This window comes from Cyprinus carpio, chromosome A17 (genome assembly GCF_018340385.1).
Source record: "Cyprinus carpio isolate SPL01 chromosome A17, ASM1834038v1, whole genome shotgun sequence".
Taxonomy (NCBI): Eukaryota; Metazoa; Chordata; class Actinopteri; order Cypriniformes; family Cyprinidae; genus Cyprinus; species Cyprinus carpio.
In genome coordinates, this window is record NC_056588.1 from 24149704 (window position 1) to 24177063 (window position 27360).

A 27360-nucleotide genomic window follows, 5' to 3' on the forward strand; every position below is an offset into this window, starting at 1 on the left:
TTTTTACAGTTTAATCAAAATTTTTTTGAATATATTTTTAAAAAGTAAAAATTCCTTTTGGTGGCAAAGGTATTTTTCAGAAACCATTTTTCCAGTCTTCTCACCCTTTGCCCTTTTGAATAAAAATATTTAAATTTTTAAAAAAAGAAATTAAAAGGGGTTCTGAGGGGTTTTTTGGTTTAAAGGATGGTTTGGATTAAAACCGATAAAAGTGCCCATAGACGGGATTGTTATATAATTTGGTGTTTTTATGGTGTGGTTTTATACATAAAATTTTAATTTTTTTTTAATATAGCTTTTTATTAAAAATAAAATCTCAAATTTTATTTAAAATAAAATTTTATGAGCAAGGTTTTGCTCCAAAGTTTAATTTTCAGGGGTGGGAATCTCTAAGTGTAATAAAAAAAACAATACATAATTTAATTTTTTTTTTTTGTAATTTCTGATTTTTTTTTAGTAATTTAGCAAAAAGGACATTAGGGGAAAAATTTCCCTAAAAGGATTAGTAAACCGTAAATATTTTTGTGGCAAAAAGGTTTGAATTTAGGTCAGGGGCCTTTTAGGGCCATGAGGGTGCTAATTGGGTAGGTTTTGACTCCACAGATGGGATGTGTGGATATGTGGGGGGGGGGAAGACAACAACATGCTGCTCGAAAAGGGAAACCCGGGGGTTATTGGTGAGGGCCCCAAAATACCCTTTTTCCCTTTTCAGCTCCCCTCCGGTACCCCTTTTTTTTTATTTTTTTTATTTTTTGCTTTGGGGATTTCTGGGTTTTTAGTAATGTTTCGGGTCCAGTGTTTATTTTAGAGAGGGAGGTTTTGGGAAAAGGAGGGGGGTTGGGATAGAAAGACGGCGTCTTGGGCTTGACAGAAAGGGGAATGAGTTTTTCGTAGGACTTTCCCGGTCAGTCGGGGGTCAGTTTAACTTAAAAAAGAAAGGGAATTTTAAATGTTGTGTCTTTTCAGCTGAGCTGGGATTTAGGAGATCCAGGCCCTTTTTTGTTTTTTCCTTGGAATGGTCAGCCCCTGTGATTTGTTGTCTTTTTTTGCCAGGTTTGGGAAATCACAGAGGGGCGGTTAAAAGCATTCTGTGTCTTGTTGACGTGGAATTTAAATTTGGGGAACTAATTTTTAAAATGTGATTTTTGGTTTTTAGATGTTGAAAGGGAAAATTTAAAAAGGGGCATGAAAAATACATTTTTTTTAATTTTATAAAGCTCTGTTTGTTTTAATTTTAAGTTAGTGTGATTTTACCTTTTAAAAAAAAAAAAATCAATTTTGGAGTAAAGGCTATTTTATATGTTTTTGAGCCTCCTGAGAAAGGTCTTTTTTTTTTTGGGCGGGGAGCTTTTAAAATGAGCAAGGGAAAAACCCCCCTGCTATGATTGGCAACGTTTGCCCTTAAAATCCCCTTTTACATGAGATTTCCCGGTAAAACAAGGGTAATGGTCCCGGGAATTTTTCCGGAATAAATTTGATTTTTTAAATTTACCCCTGCCCGTGATATCCCGGAATTGTGGTGTGTTCACCCCAAACCCCTAAAGGTCCGTTTAAGGGGCATGTGCATCAGGATGTGGAAGTTGTTAAAGCTCGAGACAAAAAGGGGAGGCCGTTAGCTTTTACTTAAGCTGGCGAAAAGGGGTTTAGCTTCAGGTGGTTTGGGGAAAATCCCCGATCTTGCTTCATTACGTTTGCCCTATTTTTTTCCCGCGAACGTTTACTGCCCTTTAAAACACCGGTTTTAAAAAAGTCGCGTGATAAAGTGCGTCATCCCCTACGACCACCCTTTACGGCATTGGTTCTGGCTTTTGTTCACACAGAGCTGATTCCAGGACTTAACCCGGCAGTGTTTACTAGGTCCCCAACCGGGAGCAATCCCGCAAATCAATCCGGGAAGTGTTTGCATGCATTCACACAGAAGGCGACCAACGTGCAGGTGTGAAAGGGCTTTATTGACAGAGAAGATGCTGGTGTGACATACACTGGAACACAACATGGGGCATTTGGGTTAAAAATGTTAAATACTGTATAATTTAAACTGTAATAAATCAAACGGGTCTGGAACAAGACAAGGCAATAGTGGTAAAAGCATGTTTTCTAACACGTAGTGTTGAGACAGTACTTTTGGATCCACTCTAGCAGATTCAGCACTGCACATTGTTTATCATTGGCAAATCTCTCTGACGTAAAAGCGGCCGACATCCTAAGGTCTTGTTTAAAACTAATCCGTAGCAAAGTCCAACCCAAACAAACAAAACACAAACAGTGTTTCACCTGAAGCGATCGGGAGCTCTTTTCTAATTTTGGTTTGAGTGTTACACCGGATTTGAGCGGGCAACGTGGACTCTAAGACAACAAAACCCATTTTAATCTGCCAATTCTGTCTACACTGGATGCGCCAAGGATTGACCTGATGTCCTGCTCTCTATTTCTGACATACTACAAGCATTAGCGCCACTTCTGACCAAAAGAGAAATTGATTCACAGTGTGACACAACAGCGCTTCATACGTCCGATATCAATATGTTAGGATAACAAGGAAAGCAGTTCAAAGACTGTTTTTCACAACTTAAACTACACAGTGTCTTGTACTCTCATAATGTCATCTGTATGGTTCTGTTGATGGATCATCTAATGTGTTTGCGGCTCTACTTCCTCTTCTGCTACGAGCAGTATCAGTGGGCGGGCTAAAGAGGCAGTGATGTTTTTTTTTGATTGTGTAGAAGCAGGCGTTGATCTTCTCATGCAGAGGCGGGGCTTAGCCACACTAATACGTCATAAAGTGGCACATTCCAAAAACAAAGAGATCAATGAGCTTGGTTTCAATAAAACCTGTTTTTTTAAACGGGAAAGTTTGGAATTTTGAAATTTCCAGAATGTTTTTCATAGTACATTGACCTGTTATTTGTCAAAAGATCAAGGGAAATTAGATTTTTCAGTTTATGACCCCTTTAAAGGAATAGGTCACCCAAATATTGCAGGCTGTTTTTTTTTTTTTTTTTTTTTTTTATTTGGTACAGAAGAAGAGAATTTCGGATGAATCATTAAGCAGCTTATAGATGTCAAAGTAACTGCCAGGGTCTAAATATCCTAAGATTTTTACTTTTTCAGTAGTTGCAAAATCTTTCTCTTCTATAGTACTCAAATCCAGTAGTTTGATGATGTCATTGACATCCAACCTGATTCGTGTATTGAAAGATGCCATATTTTTTGAAGCTGCAGTCAAGGATCTATATTTGTAGTGACTGAAATTTTTACACAAAAACTAACATATGGCTTCAGTCATATGGACCGCTTTTGAGATGCTTATTTTGTTTAGTGTTTGTTGTAATTCCTAGAGTTTGACAGATATATTCACTATGAACTTTCTATTGTCAACCACTACTTTTTAAGTGCGTATTGGATTAAAGCTGAATTTACAAAAAATAGTATTATAAAAATAGGATAGGCAAAGCACATTAATTTCGGGGACTATTTTTGTTCTGTCTGGTGAATACGGGACAAACATCGTTTCCTATAGTGGATATATTGCTAATGCAGAATGAGAGCATTAATCACGGCTGGTGCATAGCTGAATGAATAGGTAAACATCAACTGGAAAAGTGTCTGCTTATGTCTGCTGCGGCACTTGCCGTTCTTTCCCCTCCTTCTGAACCCAAGTCTGGGTATTTCCTCGTAAGTTGCGCTCTCACTCGCTTTCTCTGTTCCTCTTGTGTCAGTCCCCTGAGTCCTGAGCTTTTTAAAGAATAAGGATAATAATCAGGATCTTGAGGGTGAAAATTGCATTAATGCATTGAAATTCGTTAGGAAGTAATGGCTTGTCATGATGCGTACAGCCACAATAGCCATGATGGTGATTCATTTTTTTTTCTGTAGGCTTTTCTTTCTCACAGCTGGTAGTAAACCTATCCCCCTGTGTATGAAAATAAGGCCTGAGTCACTTTCCAATAAATGAGGCTTTGGTACCATTTGGGCCACCCACTAACTTAGGATCAGCCAAAAAGAAATGGTTGACCCTCGTGCAAAAAAAAAAAAACAAAGGCCTATTAAAAGACTCACTGAGGCACGAAGAGACTTCTTAGGGCTTCATTTAATTAATTGTACAGTTGTGCAATCAGGCACATTGTATTTTAGAACAGAGTGTGGTTATAAAATTTGTACTTATTATGTAACATATTCTGCAGTTTAATATATGGTTTAAACATAAATCAGTGTTTGTAATGCAATTTTATTTAATAGAACTGCATGCATGAATGTTAACATTTCTATTGTTTTTTTTTTTTTCACTGTTTAGGTAATAGAAATAAGGAATTTTGAATGGATTCTGTTCCATTTGTTCGCTTCCTGTTTTTGTTTTTTTTCCCCACCCTTTAAAAATTAGCAAGAGTACACCTGATACTTTTAAAAAACTATATATCATATGTGAAAAACAGTAATTACACTGATTTAGTAGTTATCCAGGGTCTCCAAACTTGGCCTGAAGGGTTTTTAGCTCAAACTGGCATCAACAATGCTGTATGTTTACTGTTCTTGGTCAACATCAGCAGAAGTATGAAGATCAGGCCTAAACTGAACATCATGAAAAATCTTTTTCAGACTTTTTATTTACATATCATTCATCTTCTAATATATTTTTTCAATGGCCTTATTATACAAGAAGGTAGATGGTTCTTTGCTTTAATTGGTAACTTTTATGTGACCGTTTGTTTCATTGTGATCCTGAACTGTGTGTGCAGGTCTCTGGATGGCCGACTGCAGGTATCTCACAGAAAAGCCTTCCCATGTGATCTACTGCCGGCTGTGGCGCTGGCCTGACCTGCTAGTCCCACCAACGAGCTGCGTGCTGTAGACTTGTGCGGAGTTTGCATTTCCATCGAAGAAGAACGAGGTGTGTGTGAAAACCTGGACACATACAGCGTGTAGAGAAACCAGGGTAAGCCCAATCAGGTGTTTTACCTTAGGTATTCAAAGACTGTTTGATTCCATAAGCAGTTTTGTGTATGAAACACTAATTTGAGTGCTTTTTTGGGGGGATAAAACTAAGGTTTTTTCCTTTGTCCATGTTCAGTGTTGCCCCCGCCCCCTCAGTCTTGGTGCCTCGGCATGCGAACTTTCCACAGACTTCACACGATCCGCGATGGATGATTTCATCCATGAGAAAAACATATCCCCAGCGGGCATGAGCCTGCCGAGCCAATATATAACCGGGTGAAACTACATGTTTTCTGTTCTCTCCGAAAACATAACACATGAACTTCATCACCAAGACATGCCCTCAGGACAAATCACAACAGGCATTACTCACTCTAACACACACACCCACTGGTTCACAGATACACATCAGCTTGAGTTTTGTTTTTGTCTTCTCCAGTTCATTTAAGCGGTTTTTGTCAAAATCCCAAAGTGTTTAGTCGGTTGTCTTAACAAAATTGGTTAAAGGTGAATAAGACAAGGAGAGATCAAAGTGCTGATCTCATGACTGGTAACATCATATGAGGGGGGGGGGGCGCGTAAGACTGTTGGTTGTTAAGTGTTTCACTGACGTGAGTTGAAAGAATTCCTCTTTTCAGGTAGACCATTCTACACTAAAACAACAAATTTACAGTGTGGCATTTGAGGAAAATTACTTCAGAAATCCAAGCACATTACCCCTACAAAGAAGAAAGCTTTGAAACTCATTTCAGGGTTTAATTGTGTGACTAGTAGGGTTGGATCTAGGGCTGGATGGTATGACGATAGATATTGTGATGATGGTATAACTATAAAAGGTGTCAATCTTAAGAGATTTTGCTATATTGTTTATTATGTGGTATGTAAATATATCAGCATAGCACAGTACTACTTAAAGGGTTAGTTCAGTCAAAATGACAAAAATATGTCATTACATGACTCACCCTAATGGGCGTCACAAAACCCGTAAGACCCCTGTATCTTCGGACACAGTTTAAGATATTTTAGATTTAGTCCGAGAGCTTTTCTGTCCCTCCATTGAAAATGTTATGTACGGTTACTGTCCCCATCCAGAAAGGTAATAAAAAACGGTAATAAAAAGAAACATCATCAAAGTAGTCCATGTGACAAATCAGGGTTCGGGAGAGACTTTATTGAAGCCATCGAAAAATACAGTTTTGCTCCAAAAATAACCAAAATTACGACTTATTCACGCATTTTCTCTCTTTCCGGGTCATGTTGTAGAACCGCGACTGCTGTGACTGTTGACGCTACGACGCTGCTGAAAGTGGTTTTCTGGTGCGACCCAAAAACAACAGAAGAAACACGTCAGCAGCGCACAGATACAGTGCCGCCAAGGCTGGGTCACTAATGCAGACGCAGTGTGTGAAACAATGCTCAAAACAGAACCGCGAAAAGAGAACACCAGCAAATGCTGAATAAAGTAGCTAATATTGTTATTTTTGGAGCAAACATGTATTTTCGATGCATTCAACTAATTCTACCACGACGCATCTGATGTCAAATGGACTAGCTTTGTATGATTTTTTGAGTACACTCTCTGGACGTGAGACATTAGGTCTACCGGTACGCCATTACATATTCTCAATGGCAGACTTGGAACAGGAAAGCTCTCGGACTAGACAAATCTAAAAAGAAACCCCGTATGCACCCGCTCTACAAACTGAGGTTCCGAAGATGAACGGAGGTACCTTACGGACGGAGAGACAGGAGACGGACAGTGAGGGTGAGTCATTAGCAATGACATAATTTCTATTTTGGCTCTGACACTAACCCTTGTGAGAGTGATTGATAAGGAAACCTGCTTGAAGGAGAACATTAAAGAGCAGGGCGATTGATGTTTAATGTAGTTATTCAGCACACTAAGCTGTGGAAAACCAAGGCAAAGAAAAACACTCACACTGCTCTTGACAATCTTTAATCATTATTGTGTGTAGAGTTGTAAATATCGCTGATCACTCGTTGGTTGGATCACCTGATATGGTCTTTGATACAGTTTCAGCCTCTGGTACCCCTGTTCCACTTTATACTTCAGGCTAAAAAAAAAATAATATGGCCATCACACCAAACGCTTTGAATGTTTAAGTACTGTTGTTGTTCTGCAGGGAGAGAAATTTTGTCTTGAGTGGTTCATAAATAATAAATGGTTCTGATTTATGTTTCAGAGACCCTCTCCAGGGTACCTGATGTGAGGATGGGTGGAACCAGCGACCACCAAATGAACCACACGAATGGGACAAAGGTTAGAGAGCTGAAAATCACGAAAACAAGTTGTTTCTATTATATACCTAATTATATTTTTTTATGCTTTTCTAATTCTATTTTTTAGGCTCCCCAAACCTTGTTCACCCAGCCCTGTCTCTCCTGCAAACAACACCCTAGGTAAGAAAAGGCCATTTATTACTAATCGTTTCACAAGCCACAATATATAAAAAGTAATGCATGTGCATAGACAAAGTTCCAGACACTATTTTTTTTACGGGATATGCATTGCACCCAACCTGTTTGGTCACCATGCTACCTCATTCTTCCTAGTGAGTCTTTCTCCGATCGAAAAGGTGAACGCGATAAGGGATTTTCCCGATACACGTAGCTAGGCAGGACGGACTATATGTGCTTGATACGATTAATTAAATAGGTAGTTATTCAAATGAAATACCTGTGCCCCCCACCCCGCCGCCTACCGAACGGACCACATCTACTGTTATCAAAAGCCGGCCCCGCCAGCGACACCCGCACGCAGTTACACGCCCATACGCGTATGTGTGACGACTCCTCTCGTTAGTTTATAAATGTTAAAAGTGGAAGCAACTTTAAATTTTAAAAAAAATGTGTTAGTAAATGTTGAAAATTACACCACTCTAACAAAGAACTAATACTTCTACAGCTTTTATCAACATTAGAGAATATCCTGCCGTATGCAATGAATGGAATGACATATCGGTTTGCTTTCTCACCTCACAGCTTTAAATCTGCAACTTCGCTGGCTAACAGAATGCATTTAATGTTCCGAGGGGATGTAAAACCTAATGGCACAAAAAAAAGAATAGAGCACAATCGTGAACCATTAAACGTACTAGGTCTGACCTGCATGTGTTTTAGGTTCCTTGTTATTAAACCGCGTGACCCGAGTCCAGATACTAATGTTCAAGTCCTTGAAAAGCTCACCGCTGCTCCAGCAAAGAGAGCACCCCGGAAGCACACCCGGGAAAAAACTATCGGCATGGATTTGGCGAACTTCAACATTCAGTTGCGATAAAATATGGAAAGAATAGTATTAGGTACAAGGTTGGTCAAATTGAAGTGATAGAAAATAAATAACAACAACTAACAGTTTAATTATAGGAATGCTAATTCGAAATAGTTAAATAAAAATCTTGTAGAAAGATATATTTAAGGATAAAGTGTTAAAAAATAGCCACCTTTGTGTCGAAAACTCAGAGGAGGCCTGGGGCCACTTTCATGGTACCCGGCAGCCTTTGTAGCGCAAAGCATTAGATGACAGTGAGGCTCTTGGTAGTTTATTTGGTCATGGGAAAAACCGTTCATTATACTCCTTTCTACATCAAAGAATGTTTGTTGTGCTGAAAACCTGATGTTTATAGTAAGTTACTCGGCCACCCGCTAGAGGCCTGACGGAGTTAATCTGACGCGAGTGTAGTCTGCCTGATTGATTACAGCCAGGAGGCAGAACTATTGGTCTGCTCCTGGTCCTGTGCATGCACGGTGATGGCGTGATTTAGTGACGGAACGGGAAAGTCTGCTTCTCGCGTCGAAGGCCAACACTGCAATACTCCGTTAGGGACGAAATCACTGCCGCGTTAAAACACAGCAGGAAGGATTCACGGACCAGTCGCGCTATACTTGATAACTCGTCCTCGACTTGTACAGTCGAGTCCAACATGATGCTCGGGAAGGCTGGGCAGACTGTTCGCCTTCGAGCAAAGAGAAAAGTCCCAACCAGGGGCATAGGCCGTCAAGGTTGTTTGCTAGTTAGTTGTATATTTTCAAAATAAAAACCTTAGTTAGGACCTGGTTGTTAACGAAAACTGGAACGAACTAGGTCACACTAGACACTCGTTAGTAATACACTACTCTTCACCCGCGGGAATGGTTTCTGCTTGAATACTGGAATCGCGTAGTTCCTATGTGTGCAAGTACTGGTGGCGCTGTGCTTCGCTGGCAGGACGCAGGAGTGACAAATACAAGAATAAAACCCGATTGATAAATCAGAGTGATGCCATTCTACACTGGAGGCAACACAAACACGAACAACAGACAGAATGCACCCAAACAGTAAAATTTAGAATGCATGCATTAGGTTTATGAATACACAAGCAGTACACATAGAATTGCAGACAATGAGCTCGACTTCGTTGCCGTCCCGGTGTAGAACAGGCTGATAGCGTTTGCAGGGTGCACATGTCGACACATATGTCACGTTTCCGTTAATAGACACGTTTATAAGAAGTGTTTTAACGTAATAATGTTGCCTTTATTAGAAGGATGGTATACTACTGTAACACATATAGTTAAAAATGACCACACCCAAACCATTAAGATATTTAGCACACTCCCGGTTCCCTCTTGATGGTTGTAGGCTGCACAAATTAGATCATTATGAAAAAGTCACCAAGAGAGTGTGTAGTGCAGGGTTATGACACACGGCATTGCACGAGTTGATGACGAGACCATGTTTTGAATAGATCAGAAAGACTATCATTCAGTAGATATAATACACTGGGTTATTAGGGAATTACCTTAAACGATTTTCTTTGTTCTTTATCTTTATTATTTATCATTTTGTTAAGTATGTAATGCTGAATTAATGTATGTGATGTTTAGTTAGCAAGGAGCCTTCAAATAAACTGAAATTGGAAATTTTGAGAAATCGTACATTTAAGACTGACATACTTTAAAACTATAGAGTTTAGTCCCGTGAGTGATCGGGCGCAAAGCGCTGGAAGTTTTCAGCACAGTAAATTACCCAATGTCTTCAAGGTCACATGAGCCTTTTCACGACATTATATTTAGCTACCCTAATGGAAAAAGGACGTAGAAAATCCTATATTACATAGATGAGAAAGAGAGAGAACGCACTCTTTCACATTACTAATTCGCAACAAGAAAAATAAGACCACACCCGATTTTATGTAAAAACCAAAAAGGTCGTCACCAGTGCTCCCTAGAATTGCATAAAGCAAAATGAATACCGACCGACTTTACTAAGCTACTAGGTCAACCCCAAACTGTTACGCCCATCTTAGCTGAGACAAAGAGGCAACCTCATATAGTAAACGGAGAGCCTTTGTTTGTTGTCACCTCAGTGCAGCCCAGGGACGTAGTAATAATAATTAATTATCCTTGTGCAGTGTCGATCGACCGTCGTCTTAAACTCTTCCAGCGACACCCGGAGAGGCCCTGTCGCAAATCATACACAACTCCCCCCCTTACCATTGCCGAGGCACACTGAGCAGGTGGGTCACAAACGCAGAGCCAGCCACGTTCGCTCACACCCCCGTGATGCTAAATTCAGAATCAAACGTACAGCGAGAGACGATGGTCTTATTCCTCAACGCACACGTTGAAAAGCAATGTCTTTTGCTTCAAATGATAGACATTGCGCTGGGTTTGATACCTCGTGTGTTGGAACTTGCTCATCTATGTATGTGTTAGATTGTGTTAGATCTGACCAGCCGGTGTAACATATTGTGGAAATCTGCCATTTGGTGGTGACTCGATTTAATACTCGAGCTGCAATCAGGCGGTGTGGGCAGGGAAGAGTAGTCGACTTATGGTGCGAGACTTCCATGCTTCGCAAAACCGTCTCCTGACTGTAGACGGCTTTACGGACCCAATCTAATGCCAGATGCGTTCTGGCCTGGAGCCTGCTGTCCAATGTCAACACCCGCAATGCAGCTGTGGAGCTGACCGCGCAGACAACATCGGTTACATTTCAGCTCACATTTATGTAAAAAATTTAATGGACAAGTATGGAATACAGACGTGTCTGAAATGAAAGTGGAATCTGTTTGAAACATCATTAACCATTTCTTCAGGCCGAGGTGTGCAGTTTGTATTACACGTCGCAGCGGTGAAGTCGTGTGGCTGAGTGGTTGCAGCGACAGTGCTATTTTCGTTCACGAGTCCGAACTGTAAACCAGCAGGTATGGCTGGCACCCCCAACACATGTAAGATTCCTTCCAGGGGTGAGGTCCAGCCCCATTTTGCTGTCTACTGGGCTGGATGGATGTGACATGTTGTGCAAACTTTGATACATCCTATGAGTCACTCACGCATGCACTAGTGTCAGACTTCCTGATTCTGTTTCAGTAGAAGCACTCCAAGCATATATATGTGAATGTTTGTTCTGACTTTGTCTCAGGCTTGTAATCTGAAGATCTTCAATAATCAGGAGTTTGCAGCTCTGTTGGCCCAATCAGTGACTCAGGAGAGGTGGTGAGGCGGTTTACACAGCGAGGCAGACTTACGGAGCGCCGTATGTGCACCATTCGCAATGAGTTTCGTCCAAATGGCTTGCGGGGGCAGAAGAATACAGGTAAGCCAAGACACTCATCAGAGGAAGAACGCACATTACATTACCATTGTCAAGAAGTATGGGATCAGTGTAGAGATTTGTTTTGTTTCCAGAAGAAATTAGAAACCTTTTATGTTTTGCAAGCAGTTATATATACTATATATATAATATCGATGATATAAAATATATATGAATCTATAGATATAGTAAATTATTATAGTACATATTCTATTCTATAATCACTTCCACTCATCACAGGTGGCACATACACTACTGCTTCAAAAAGTTTGGGACTCTAACGTTGTTTTTTCGTTTTATGAAAAGAAATTAGAACACTTTAATTTTTATTATATTTCTGGTATATATTTAGTTAGATCTATACTCTACCATTTGTAATAGTTGGTGGGTCAGGATTTTTTATTTTTCTTTGCAAGACAAAGAAATTAAATACTTTTGTATCAGCACGGGGGGAAAGGACACATTAAATTGATGAAAATTCATCCAATAATGTTCTCGCTATCATGCGGTTTCCACAACAATATTAAGCAGCACAAACTTGTCAACATTGATAATAAGCACCAATAACCCAGCATATTAGAATGATTTCTGAAGGATCATTGGGATCAAAGGTTATTAAAAAATAAAAAAACTTAATAAACAACAACTTTTTTTTTAAATTGTAAAGAATATTTACAGATTTTAATTAAGACAATTTACGAACACAATTAATGTTTCAACTTATGACATAACTAAGGTTACTACAGGTCTTAGAGATTTTCTACACTATGTTCTTCACACTAAACTGCAAATCACTGTGTCATAAAAGTGCTTTATATGTCGGACGGTGGCTGACGTATTAAAAAACAAAAATGCACAAAATTGGACAAGTTTAATCAACTTTATTTCGTGTTGACCAGTAACAACAAATAGTACAAGCTTAAATGGAGCTTGCCCTTCCTGGCTGGTCTGATAGTTAGATTAAATTATGCACTGGGCAAGGCTGTGGATGAAGCAGAAATAAATGCATGGACCCAAGATTTTACCTTCGCTCGACTAGGCGAGTTTGGCAGACAGTGACACAGCAACCCCCTGCCTGGAATAGAGCTGCATCTCACTGGCTAGCCTGCTGCAGTGGCACATGGGAACAAGGTGCTCACTCAGATGGGCTCTCCCGAACCTCCGCTGCTCAGTGATGTCAGATAGGACAACCCTCAGCCCGTTTCATGTAAGTCCATACCCTTTCTAATGACACATCGTCTATTGCTGCTGCTGAAAGCCAAGCAACAAACAGAGCAAAAACCACGGGATTAGGGACGGGGGAGAGAACCAAAACACCTGCTGGACTCCTCAGAGTAGTCACTTTTATCATTTTACAGATCCTAACATTTTGCTGTGGGGACAAAAAATAGGCCCGTACAGTTGAAGCACTTGGAACAATGACACTCGAAGGAGGTGAGTGGATGATATTTCCAACAGGCGATGAGTTTAAAAGAGAAAGGCATTTCCTCATTGTGAATCATTTTAAATTGTGATTACTGATTTTTTCTGTTTTTGTGTTGATCAAAAAGTGTATCACGATTTAATTTGATCTGAAGGTATTTAGGATCATGGGCTCGGAATAATGATTGCTTAAAATCTTTAAACATCCTCAGTATAGGGGGCCCTCAAAGAGTGCTTTTGTTTCCACCACCTTCAGTGAAGGGTGTCATGTGTGAACTTTTACAGTGTGTTAGAGCTGCAAGCTAGAGCTTCAGGAAGGCTGTTTGTGTAGGTGTGCTCAAGTAAATTGCACTGCGCTGGACAGGTCAAATACAACAATGTGATTGCGATTGCCGTTGGGCTCATGCACGGTTCGACACAGGTTTGTATACTTCTGACAGGAACAGAGTGTGTGTAGATTGATAACAGAGGTACTTAGCCTTGATTATGAAAAGCACTTATTTTTACAACCCAGTGATGGTGTGAACAACAAAATAGCATTGGAAATTTGTGTCAGTGACAAATGATAGTAGCTAATAGTGCCATTTTATTTCTTGAACTTGATGGTCAACTGTTAGATTTTTGCTCAGCAAAGACATTTTTGTATAAAGTATTTTTGCATTATAAATGGAATGGAGATTGCGAAAGTATATTTTTACTGCTGCCCAAGGGTATTCACTGTCATGTTACACATAGATATAAAACAAAAAAATGGTCTAGGTCTTTTGAAACTAAATTTAATAATAAAGATTTCTTGAATAATGTAGTGATGTTACGTAGCATCAGACTTTAAGCTGATTGCACAGACTCCTATCGAAATGACTGGATTTTGCCTGTGAAAATTCACAGAACCATTTATGTGACCACACCATGTCATCAGTTTTTTTTTTTTTTTTTCATTTCAGCAATCACTTGATTTCATTGTCCTTTCATTGAATCTGTTCGGTGTATGATTGGAGCATCTCCAACTCAGGACTGTCAATCCATTCAACTGATTTTTGAGCTCAAAAACTCATGTAATAACTAACAGCATTTCATATCTCTATATTCTACACTATTTTACCATCAGTGATTTCTGTATGAGAAGGTAAAAAAATTCCATGCCACTTTTTTGAGTTTTTATTTTTTACGAAAATATGGATGGCAAGTACTCTAGCTGGCAGTCTCTTGGAACGCTTGTATTATGTAAAAATTTTTAATTCACAAGAGAATAGTGTAAATGGCTAGAATTTTTATGTGGACCCCTTTGCTCATCGGGTTATTCAGATTCCTTGATTTGTTAGTACTGACATTTAACAATCCAATGCATGGTGTCTGGCTGTTAACAGCATAAATCCGCATCAAAAGCATGTTTCTCATCTTTTTTATCGGGTGATGTCTGGTAAACAGGAAGAAGCTCTGAATCACTGATCATGAAGATCCTGACAATCTCTGCTTGATTTTCAAAATCAAAATTGATGTTTCACTGAACAACTTACGCTTGTGTTTGTTTTCCCCCCCAAGCTGATTTTGCTATGAATCTTGCCGGCTCTTCATCTGGGACTCAACAGGGCCAAAGCACACAGTGGACTGTTATTAGTTCATTTAAATTTGTCTGGAATATTGTTTGTATCCTGGTTATATTTTCTTGCACTCTTGATTTGGAAGCAAATGAAACATTCTTTGTCTTATAGTGTAAGTAATATCATTAATATTCTGAAACTGGTGCTTAGTTATTGTTTGCCCTGAATTTCCCTTTTGCTTTTCTGTAATGTACACTCACATTTACTTATCTTGCATTCACTATCATATTGACTTTTGTTATGTAAGTTTTAATAATAAAATGTTTTAAGAACATAATTTCAGACTTTTTCTTAAAGTATGTAAAGGATAATTCATCATGTCAAATGAATTTGACAAACGTACTTTCCAAAAACAAAAGAACATCAAAAAACTGATTCGACAGATCATTCGTTTTAATTGATGAAGAGCTAATGACATGCACAAGCATAGTCCGTAATTGTGACTTGCATCATAAAAAAAAGGAGAAATAAAAAGTTTAAAAAACAATCCGCTTTGTCAGCTCATCTGTCATTTGATTTACAACTCTTTTGACAGAACCATAGGCTTCATCCTTGTATGTGGCGGCAGACTTGCACCACCAGAGAACAGACAAGATAATCTTGCCCCCTGCAACCCGTCCCATGGCTCTTGAGATTACAATGTTTAAAGCCGGAAGCCCATAATGACTCTGTACTGCCTGACTGAGATGTTGGACACTGATATTATGATAACACCAGTATCATGAAAATCTCCATTGCTGTTTTTGCCAACATTCTTCCATGTTTCTTGGGTGGGACAGGACTGGCTGGGCAGATTTGGGATGATTGGGGGTTCAAAGGGTGGGCTGAGTATCAACAGTGGAAGCGGGTTAAGAGTCACTGGGGCTTTTAACTCTCCTCCCCTGATGACAAGCCCGTCAATCTCATCCGGTTCTCCACCAATAGCCATCCAGAACGCTTTAGCAACCTGATAAGGGTAATTCAATTGTTAGTTCAAAAATTTAGATTGAAAAATGTTACCATTTAGTGTTAATGAGAAATTATTTTAAAGGTATATCACCTTTTCTTGCATGTACTTTCCTCTGTTCATGTGGCAACGAAGAGGCCTTGTTATACAAATAAAAAGTAGAAAAAAAAAAATAAATAAAAAAAAATATTAGAATATTACTATACTATTTTGTAAAAAAAACACAACCAGGGCAAAAAAAAAATCAAACAACACAAACATAAAAAAAAAAAAAAAAAAAAAAAAAATATAATAAAAAAAGAAAAAAAAAAAAAAATTAAACAAGGACAAAGTAAGTTGACTGACAGTGACAGTAAAAATACATCAGTACTGCAGTCCTGGTAAACATAAGGGACCATTCAAGAACATTAAAAAAGTCTTACTAACACCAAACACTTCAACCCAAAAAAACATAATCAAACAATAAATAACATCAAAAATCAAATAATGCAACCTTGTGAACATTAGGGTCTTATCAAAGACATTAAAAATGTATATATAGGTCTTATACCTTTCATCTCTTTCAATTTAGTAAAGAGTCGTTCAAAATTCTCCACATCTGCATCTCCAGATGTTAGATTAGCCAACTCTTGTATGTCAATATCAATCATGGGATCTGTGACAGATTAGCAAATATTTCATTAAACACTGAACTTTACTAGTACCTTAAACATTCCAAAAATTTCTTGTCCCATATACACCTTTGTGATAATATCATATTTTATTCATATCATTAATTTACCTCCAAAATGAGTAAAAATATTACATTCCCTTTAAAAAAATTTAAAAAAAAACTGCACTTGCCGACTGCTGTAAAAACTACTGCAATTATTCGGGTTATTCTCTGCACTCTGCTTCTCAGTGCCTTCATCTGTACTGTTTAGATGGGGAAATTGAGAAGACTAATAACGAGAAAAAAATAAATTCGTCTGTTACAAGGAGATGAGCTTAAGACTCTAACACTACTGTAAATAATGTTCATCTACATACTTTAAAGAGCAGCACAATTAGAAAAGGCTAACCAGTGTCTCTTGACTGGGTCGTGGGTTGTTGTGCCGAGAGGCCACCAGGGCTGATCATTAGCCCAAATCCCTGACTTTGTTCTGAGAAAGAATAAATGATCATTAAAAGGGTAAGTTCATTAATATAGCTTAGAATGAAGCTGTGAATATGATTTGTTGTGGATGCCATTGTAACATTTCGTATTAGGGCAGTACAATCTCACCATCTTTCATCTCAACACTGGACCCACACATTGGCATTGAGGGCTCTCATTTTTCGAACGATTCTTTTTACTCCAGTGGACTCTGGGAAGTCATCTATGGGGTACACAAAATAAAACAAAAAGACTGTAAACAAAATGATTCATGTGCATAACTGCGACAAGACTTTGTTTTCTCTCTCACCATCTTCATCAGGTAAGATCTTGAGGGTTGAAGCTCTACTAATTCAAATGCGTGGGCCAGACACCACTGCTGGGCCTCCGTTTGCTAACACCTGCAACAGCATATTTACACCAAAATTTGCAAAAAAAAAAAAAACTGCATGCATTGCACCCAAACCACTGAAAAAGTAGTACCAAACACACACTCACCACTGTCACACGCATGGTCACACACTAGGATCAGCACTTCTGGAGCACAAATCCTCCACTACTGATAACCAGGAGTTCACACTGTTTAGGCTGTCTTTCTAAAAATACAAAAAGAGTTGAATCAAGGCACAAACACTGAATGGTGAATTTTGTAAAATGATCATAATTATCATAAACTCCACAGTTTTGCTGTCAAAGTAAACGATGAAACAGCTTGCATAGAAAGATGGAGAACCGAGCAACCTCTGTATTCATGTCGAATGGACTTGAAACAACACACGATAAAGCTGACGTTGCTGTGTAGTACTTTGTTATTGATTGTCCATGGATACCAAGAGACCTTTTTCTTCTGTTTTGGAAGCTTGAGTGTAGTGATTCTAAGCCCAAAATATCTCTGAAATAAAACACACAAAACTGTTAATGGCCAAGTGTGTATCTGATATCAATAAAAACAACCTCTAAACCATAAACGTGTAAATTAACTGAAGCTCAACACTGCCGCCTGCTGGACACAAACAATCACTAGATATAAACAATTACTACTTTTTTTTATGCATGAGGATTAAAAATGGATGTACCAAATGTGTCAGGCTATATATTGCACACCTTATTAATGTATTGTATCCCTGCATCAAGGATATATGTAAAAATAACAGCACCATGATTCACATTTATTGTCCAGCTGGATCATGTTTTATCAATAATTTAAAATTGATGCGATCAGACGTTAAAAAAAACAATATAAGAGACAAAAAGCGTGTAAAGAAAGCAGGTTAAGCACTATTACGAAACACTGCATGTTACATGAAATGAGCAAAAAAAGCCAGAGATTAAGATTTATAAAAATGACAGTCTGGCAATCTCTATAATAAATATTGGTTTTAAATTCGATGCACAATACAGTCATGCACAATATACTACCTATGCAGTTAAGAATTAAACCGTTATTTCGATCGACACATTTTGATGTGTAAATAGGAGACCAGCACGATGAATGTTTCTTTGTTGACAGCTTAACGTTAGCATAGCAAAAGCAAGGCTAACGAGTGTAGAAAATAGAGTTCCCCCTTTTACTCACGTCTAATTAGCTCCTCTTCTTTAAAGCCGGTGGATCACAGCTTGCTGACTAAGATACAAGGTAGGGTAGGTACTTCATCTGCTTGATCATCTGCCATTTTAAGCTTTTGGACACTTAAAAACAGCTCCTAAACGTTAGCAACAGCTGTTAAACCACCATCCAGCAAACCTTTCACCTGTAACCTCAACGTACTTCGTGGCTGCGGCGCGCGCGCTGTGTTAGAATATCTTAAAGTTTAAGAGTTTAGGCAAAACAGCGAAAATAGAAAATAGCGCAAGTCAGTCAGTGATACACCCTGATTTCAATGAAATGGTAATAAATAGCTAATAATACTGTGGCTGACTGTGTTTACTGATGGAGACTGTACTGCCATAGGCGTCGTTGTTGCCATAGTTACGGCCAGACCTTTGTTTAGAAAACATAAGACTTGGAAGAGAGAGAAAGTACCTATTAGAAAAAAAGCTTAAATGTTAATACTGAATTGATTTGAGTAGAAAAAATGTCTGACATCCTAAAAAATAAGGATTAAGTTGGCATATTTCAGTACAAGTAATGTGTCTCAAGTACCAAAAATGATATAAAAGAAGGTTTGAACCTACACTGTTGAAGTTTTAACTTACTTTGTTAAATGTTGGTCTATCAGTTACTTTGAACTACTAGTTACATTTATATAATTGAATATGATATAATTACTTTTGTAAAACTATATTATTGTGATTTTTATTGTGTCTTAAGGTGCAGGAAGATTTAAAGGGGTCATATAATGCGATTTCAAATTTTCCTTTCTCTTTGGAGTGTTACAAGCTCTTGGTGAATAAAGACGATCTGTGTGATATGCAAAGACGTAAAGTCTCAAATCCAAAGAGATATCCTATAAAAAGTTGAGGACTATCGTCCATGCCCCGCTGAAACCGGCTCGTTTCTAAAACCCCCCCCCCCCCCCCACCCCCCCACACCCACTACGTCAGTATGTGGGAAGATTTGCTTAACACTGCCCAGATGTTCACGCAAAGAAAGAGGCGTACCTTTTATTCTCGTTGTAGTATTGTTTTTGCTGCCAACCGCCCTGACACTGGTGTTTCAATGTGAAAGTGAAACTACTTTGTTTGGCCTTCCAAAAGAGGACGATATCAGGGGCGTCGTCATGGGCCTGGAGCTGATCCCTATGCTGGTCACTGAGGAAATACATCAACTTCACGCTGTGGATCGCCGGATCGGCTTTCACCATGGACGAACCGGAGTCCAGCCCGGGATCGTCACATGGTTGCCGCAAGCATAAGGTACACTCCTTCGTAGAATCCGCCTCATGTCACCCGCCTCTGCTCACTCAAGCCGGCCGCGGCTCACTCTAGATCTCCGGCCTCTGCTCACTCAAGCCGGTGTTCTGACGGAACACCATACCCATCAGAATGGGATACCTTTGGTTAATGCGCATGCACAGCAGTGAAATTGGTGGAATTGCGCATGCGTTAAATTTAAACATCATTTCAGCATACCTAAGATTACAAGCGGTAAGTGTTGGTGTATTATATCGCATATTATAAACTGTATTTGTATTAAACCTGGGGCTATCAAAACAGCATACCCCTGTATAAACTGTATTTTTATTAAACCAGGAGCTATCAAAACAGCATACCCTTCACAAACACTGGTATGCTGTTTTGACAAAGTAGGCTAAATTGACAGGAAATCTCTGCTATAAAATTCAAACTTCCGGTATGCTATGTCTGACAATAAAGTATGCTACATCGACAGAACCACGGCCGCGGCTCACTCTAGGACCGCGGCTCACCTCTACACCTCCGGCCTCTGCTCATCAAGGCCCGCGGTGTCTGACGCTGTTTTTTCGTTGAGAAAGCGAATGAAGGAAACTACTTTTGTTTTTTGCCTTCCAAAAAGAAGACCACGACTAGAACCTCATGTTTATACACGTTTATAATGGGGTTTTATGTTTACGTTTTGTCGCTCTGGGGCCGGTCAAGGCATCTGTTAAGAGGCGTAACATTTCCATCACACGCTTGAGGCATTCAGCCAATCACAATGCATTGGATAGCTGGCCAATCAGAGCACACCTTGCTTTTCAGACCGATGAGCCTTGTAAAAATCGACGCGTTTCAGAAGGCGGGACATAGTGGAGAAACAATAATGTACAGTATGTGGAAAATAATGTGTTTTTTTTAACCTTAACTCGCTACAACTGCATATAAACACATTTCATTACAACCAAAGAATACACAAAGTAATGTTCTTTTTCAGAAGCATCACATATGACCCACTTTAAGACAATTTAAAAAAGAATCTTGTTCGACAGACTGTGCAAGCGAATGGGGAAGTTGTTGGATATTCACGATTTGGATGCAGCCGTCAGCAGGACAGAAAATTAGAATAAGGGTAAGTTATATAAAGCCAACATTGGAGATTAATTTGACAAAAACAACGGACTTGAATATTTTAAAAACTGCTAAAATCATGCATTACATAAATTATTTAATTTAGTGGGGAGTTAAAAAAACTGCTAAAATCATCTATCAATTTCTCTCTCTCTCTCTCTCTCTCTCTCTCTCTCTCTCTCTCTATACAGTAATTAAAAGAATTTGAGGTCATCTAGCAGTCCCTGGCTTGCAAGATTTATAGATTCCTGCAATTAAAACACAAATATGTGAAATGTGGAGCATGGAATGATGCTTGTAAACATTTGTTTCTTGATTCACAGAGGCATGCAGACGATTATTTGAAAACTATTAATAATCAGGTTTTGACTCTACCCTGTATTGAAGAGGCTGAAAAGAAGCCTGCCCCTGCCAAGCTTTTAAAATGGTATTTAAAAAGAAACTCTGATACTGATATAAATAAGCAAATAACCTCTTCAACATCAACAGGATTTCCATTAGAGTATGTAAAATCATATTTAATCTAAAGTATTTTCATAACATGTTTGTAGGCAGCCACCATATGAGACAATACCAAATACACATCCTCTGAGATGCCAGATTCAATGTCCATCACCAAGAGGAAAAGGTTTCCATCAATTACACTTTTTCATAACATTTGTTGAACATTTGTTTGGTCTGTCTTCTGCAGTCTATGGCTCTATCTCCCCAACAGCACAAGTACAGCATTTATCATACATCTGCGTGAATAACTCCTTTCACCCAAAGAAACAAGGTGGAGATGGTGTGCAAACAACAGGGCGGATTCAGCTTCTTCACCTGCACAAGAGAGCCAGGGCAGTGTGAGTTGCTGAAAGACACAGTATGCTTCTATTATTATTCAAGAAGGTAAATTAAAGTGAGACGGGTTTTCCCCACCCAAAATGAAAAGTGTCAGAACATCGATCATGACTACACCCTAATGTTGTTCCAAAACCCCTTAGCTATGACTTTATGGTACAAAGAAACAGTTGCTGCTTGAGCAAAACACAAAGAAAAATTTTGAAAGAAAGTTAAGTAACCAAACAACTTATAGATGAGACGAATTTCTCACAACTATCTTTGTAGGATCACTAGTAGAGAGAACGAGATAAATACGAGCGAAATACAGTTAGATAAATAATGACCGAAGTTGTATTTTTTTTTTTTTTATCAATGCTGGGGTGTGTGTGTTGTGTGGTGTTGTGTGGTGGCGGAGAACTGTAAGCTTTAGATAGGTAGCTATAGTGACTTGTCTTTTATTTATATTTACACGCTATGGTCTGGAATAGATTCCAGCAGTCTTTTGGATATTATTGATTAAGGATTATTGATAGTGTGATTATATGGTGATCACAGTCCAGCGCATCTGACTGTTGCATTAATTGCCAGGATCTGTCACATGAAACATCATGAACAGGAATGATGTGACTGAATGTATAATAGATGACCCCAGTCACTGTGCTTTCAAAACAGGAGATGTGGATTGAAGGGACAATGGAGTTGCAGTGGACAGCTAAATCTGTCTGTTGGTAAACAAATTAATCTTTCTAAGAGGTCACCATTTGTTTTGGTGCTCTGTTTTCCCCATGATGCTTTCTGCTGTGGCTCTTCCTCTGCTCTCCTGCATCCCTCTGCCTGTCACTTGTGAGGAGGCTGTCATGTTGTTGAGAAGAAGGTGTAGAATAGTGAAGACACCTGACTTGGCTGCCGAAAGCAGACAGACGCCAGATTGCGGCACATCAGCATTCTTCAGAGGACGGTCACCGCCTGAAGTTGCGGTTGTATGGGCTGCTGCTTTACAGCTGTCTCAGGACAGGCATGGTACCTGTTCCAACGTGCATGCCAATAAGCAGACAGCCGTAGCTTACCCAACCGGCACTCGCTGGCACTCTGCCTGCTGTGTCTATACCTCTGTGCTGTCGGCTAGTTCTCCACTGAGTCTCTGAAGCAGCTCCCCACTGTTTTTTTTACTTTTAAATGCCCCCTTGTACCACTTAAACAGTTGCTTGCCTCCAAACCACTCTCCAAACACCCGGGACGGTGCTTGTGGTTTGTCAGGAAGCTCAGTGGTATGACAACAGACAGGCCAGAGAACATGATGGGGGAGAATCCAGAACAGCAGGATGAGGAGCTGTACAGAAGGGCTCTGTCTGGCATGTGCCCACAACACTTGACAAACTCGCAGTGTCCTCTCCATTATATGTTTTGTTCGGCACTGGTGAAATGCATAAAATTGTTCTTTGCCTGCTGTTTTGTAAAGCAGTGATTAATGCATGGTCCCACTCTTTGCATTTTTCTGCACCAAAAAAAAGTTCATCTTTTTGATTTAGCATCTTTGCCTTTTAATTGACTGTAAATTTTTCTGTAGATAACATGTTTTTTATTGGGCTTTTGTCTTTTCCTTTTGAAGCTTGTCTTTTGGGGATGGGATTTAGCCTAGTGCTTGTTTTTATCAAATGATTTGTAAAAATTAATGATGAAATTATATTAGTCGCTATATGACTACCACGAAAAATCCTAATCATTGCATATACATCCTTTTTGATTGTGGAATCTGGAGCACGACTTTCTTTTGATTATGAATCTATTTATGATATGATAAATAGCGGATGGAGGGTAAGCGTACAAGCATTTTAGGCATTGCTCTGATGGAATTTAATTATAGAAGATTTTAGCAAGCAGCTGTTCACACTTGAGAGAAGGTGCGACGAGACAAATTAAACCAAGCCGCATCCAGCTCAAAATATCCAGAAAAAGCATTGCCAGAAGTGGATAGTGATTGCTTCAGGGAATAGGGGGGGCTTATTGGCCAGTATTGGACAGGTTTACAATGTCATAACTGCTCATGTTATTTTAGACTCCAGCGTTGTATTTTACGTGAATGCGGGGAAAAAGTCGGTTTGGAACACACAACATCACAGTGCTCTATCTCGCAAATGTGCACGCACTTTGTGATTCGCTACAGCCAACGGAACGGGAGAGAAAGAGAAACCCTTATTTCTTGACCTCTTACAAGCTGCCACCAGCCTGATTAATGGATAGTGTCTCCAGCTTTTACAACAAAGTTTTGTTTGGAGGGAAAATCAGACGGTGACCCAAGTAATAGCATTCTCCACGAGCAAGTTTATCGGAGCCAAAAGTTGTCCCTCTCTCTCTTCTTCTAGTATTGGTGTGAATGGTGGCTTTCTTGGCCAGTGAGGGGACAGGGCTCTTGGTTCTGTCACTTTCAAGTACTCTGACCTTGACCACGAGCTATCATTTGGGGCCTCAGTTCATTCTCATGTTGTTTAGGTAGAAAAAACAGATGAAAATTTATAAAACAGAATCACAAATGTATTGTGATAAATTGGCTGCTGCAAGTCATTTGTGGTGGCTAGTTACTTTTCTGAGTAATTGATTGCAACAAAAAATTAACAAAAAAAAAATTTTTACTACAATTAAACCAAAGCAAACAAATATTGTAATGATGTGAAGGAATTCTTTAGATAAGCGGTACCATGAACTAAAAAAATATTTTCCTTTAAAGAACTGTAAAAAAAAATTCAATTTATACTAACATTTTTCAAAATTCTTTTTCTTTGTTAGCTGAAATGCTGATTGCTCTTAAATTGTTCTCAGTTTAGATTCTCTAACCTGTAATACTGATCTTTTTTAACAAGCTCAGTCAATGATTACTAACAGATCGTATGAGAGAAGCTGAGATAAGAATGATAAGTACTTGGAGCTGATGCCTGAAGCTATTGTCTAAGTGGAGTATCTCTAGAGTATAAAGCTGGTTCTATTTGAGAGAAGGTTATATTGTCGCGTTTTATCGGCAGACCAACTGTTAGCTTAGTGTGGCCTGCACGACCTGCGTCTGGAGAACAACCACTGTCACATCGAGCCCGAGGCGCGTAGAGGCTGAAGAAATGCCCACAATAAGCGGCTCATAATCCTACTGAGGAAAAAAGGACACTCTCATGCAGAACAGGTGCGTCAGTCTTCTCAACTCGCTTACTAGAGAAAGTAGCATGGAACGACAGCCATCGCGATTGTCATATGAGCGTTATTTTCTTGAGTAATCTCCATAGCGTGTAATTCTGGGGTGTCCTCAAGCATTGAATATGATTTGAGGCTCTGATCAGCTCTGTTACAGATATGCTCTATCATGTCATCAGCTGTTTTGTTGATGTCATGCCTACAGAAGAGGATGATGAGGACCCAGGCCGTGTCCATACTGCATGATAAAACCCGCTCTGCAGTAAGCAAACTTATACAGTTTATATTTATAAACTTGGCTTTCATGAATATACACAGATTTTCGTTTATGCAAGCATTGTCTTGCAGTGTTGTCTGTTGGTTTATTAGCAACAGTGTGTTGTAATTGATTGTTTGAAGCTAACCTTCGTAACCTACAAATCCAGTTTTTAAACATGAATTCAACAGCTACGAATTCTCTCAAAAAATTATTAATAGTTCATACAAACGAATGCTTATTTTCAATGAAAGTGGAGGCTGTTTTGCACTGTTGTTCTGTACTAGTGTGGTGCATGTTGACTTTTTAATGTCAGTGTATGATTTTGCATCGCTAGTCTTTCTGCTTGATTGTGACCATGCCGTTCAGAACTCACCTACGAATACATAAACAATTTTGCATGATGCTGCATATTCTGTGCCACCTACTGAATAGGGCGGTCTAAGAATCTCCCTCATTCGTTCGTAGATGTACAGAAGTGTGATTGTCGGCTCTGCAGTTCTTGCTGGCTCGAGTCCACATAAGCAACTCTCCTCTGAAGGGGCATGAGAGCACTGTACAGTATCTTCAGAGGCTGGGTGAGATTGAACCAACACTCAGACTGCAACTGTATATACTTTAATATCAAATCAACACACTGAGGTATTAGGACTGTACACATAAAGCTTAGTAATATTTGTATAACTCTTTTTGCATGAAGGTCAAGACAGTGAGGCCAGTTTGGGAGTTATCTTAAACAGTGTTCACAGTCGTCACATGACCTCTTGCAGCTGCAGAATGTTTCCGATTCACGCTAGCATATTTTGAATACGGTCTTGTGAGCAATTTATCAAAAAGCAATAGGCTGCGGACCTGCAATTAAATGATATGCACTGCAGTTTCAGATGGGAGCATAGGCACACTGTGTTCATGATACTGCGCTTCAGACTCACCGACCATCCATGTTTTCAGCATTTCGAACTCATGGTTAATGCGTTCACCGAAATCCATTGTGTTCTGAGTTTGGGCACTTGCTTAATAACATTGCATTTGGAAAAACATGTGCCTAAATCGTGTTGTAACCTTCTGCATACTTTGATGAGGTACAGATAAACTGTATTCATAACGGAAAGAGCACGGAACAAGACCTTGCTGAACCCAACTATAATTAGTACTTTAAGATTTTGGAATACTTCATTTGTCCGTTTGTGCCCTCTTTTTGTTTTCACTATGACATTAAATAAGCTGTTGTCACGAAACCCTGAAATAGGAGGATGGCGTCCTGTGTACAACATGCTCTCTGCCAGATCTAATGACTTGTTTTGGACTTTTTTAAGGGCTGCTACCCTCAGCAGCTGAACTCTCTTCAGTTTGCAAGGCCCAGTACAGCCCAAAGCTGTACATGTGATCCAGATTTTTAGGAGAGTAAGATCGGGTGGCAGTCTTGGTTCCAAAATGTCATTACACACTTGCTGTGCCTACAGTGTATCAAATGTAAGCTTTTTTGTTCAATTAACATTTCATTTTCATGTATGTATCCAAAAAATCAGCTTTTTGTTGTGTATTTGATCCCAACAATTTTACATACTGTACATAGGAAGAGTAAACTGAAGTATTGCTTTTTTGTTCAATTAACATTTCATTTTCAGCAGATAATTTTATATTGTCTGTGATATTTTAAGTCTCAGGTATATATTTAGTACTTTTTATTAATATCGTAAATAATCATTAATGTAGTCTAAAATGGTCCACTTAAAATGTCAATTGAATAACTAGAGAAATATTACAGATACTGTATTTATATATTTTTCATATCCTTTTAATATATCGGTTATAATGTATAAAAACCAGAGATGGATGTGAGCAGAGATGGAATGGCTCTTGGAAGATCAGAAACCGAGAGTGCAGCATCCAGGACCTTCAAAACCAGAGAGATGGATGTGACGCAGAGATGGAAGATGGCATCCTTGGAAGATCACGAAACCGAAGCAGGGCTGATTGTGCAGCATCCAGGACCCCTAATCGCATAGCTCGACTTCTCCTGACAACGAATGACTGAATCATGGGATAGCAACACTCTACACAAATGACTGAATCATGGGATAGCCCGACTCTCCCCAGTTATCCATCAGGTATTATTTATTTATACTGACATACATAAAGTTATATATGACAAGGATATATAGTGTGTTCTGCTTTCTAAGGTAACATTTTAGATGATTTGGGCAGTTTCTAATAATTTTAATTTTAAACTTTAAATTCACAAACTAAAAAACAAATCTAAAGCATGAAATCCTTAAATGAAATCATAAAAAACCAAATTTATAATCAATTTTCAAATTCTGTGTAAAGTGTACATAAACACAACTTAAATATTAAACCTGTCAGCAATATCAAACATTCACCCTCTGCACGAATTTGAAATGTCAAACCCTAATGAAGCCAGTGGGTTTTTGTATTTATGACTATGCTGCCCAAAACAAAAGTACAAGCTTTTTCCACACTTCGTTTAAGCAGAATTTTACTGTT

General features: G+C 39.0%; 1 pseudogene; it reads right to left on the reverse strand.

The window, feature by feature from the left end:
• Nucleotides 1-15417: 15417 nt before the first annotated feature.
• Nucleotides 15418-18328, reverse strand: LOC122148279 (annotated as a pseudogene).
• Nucleotides 18329-27360: the final 9032 nt, after the last annotated feature.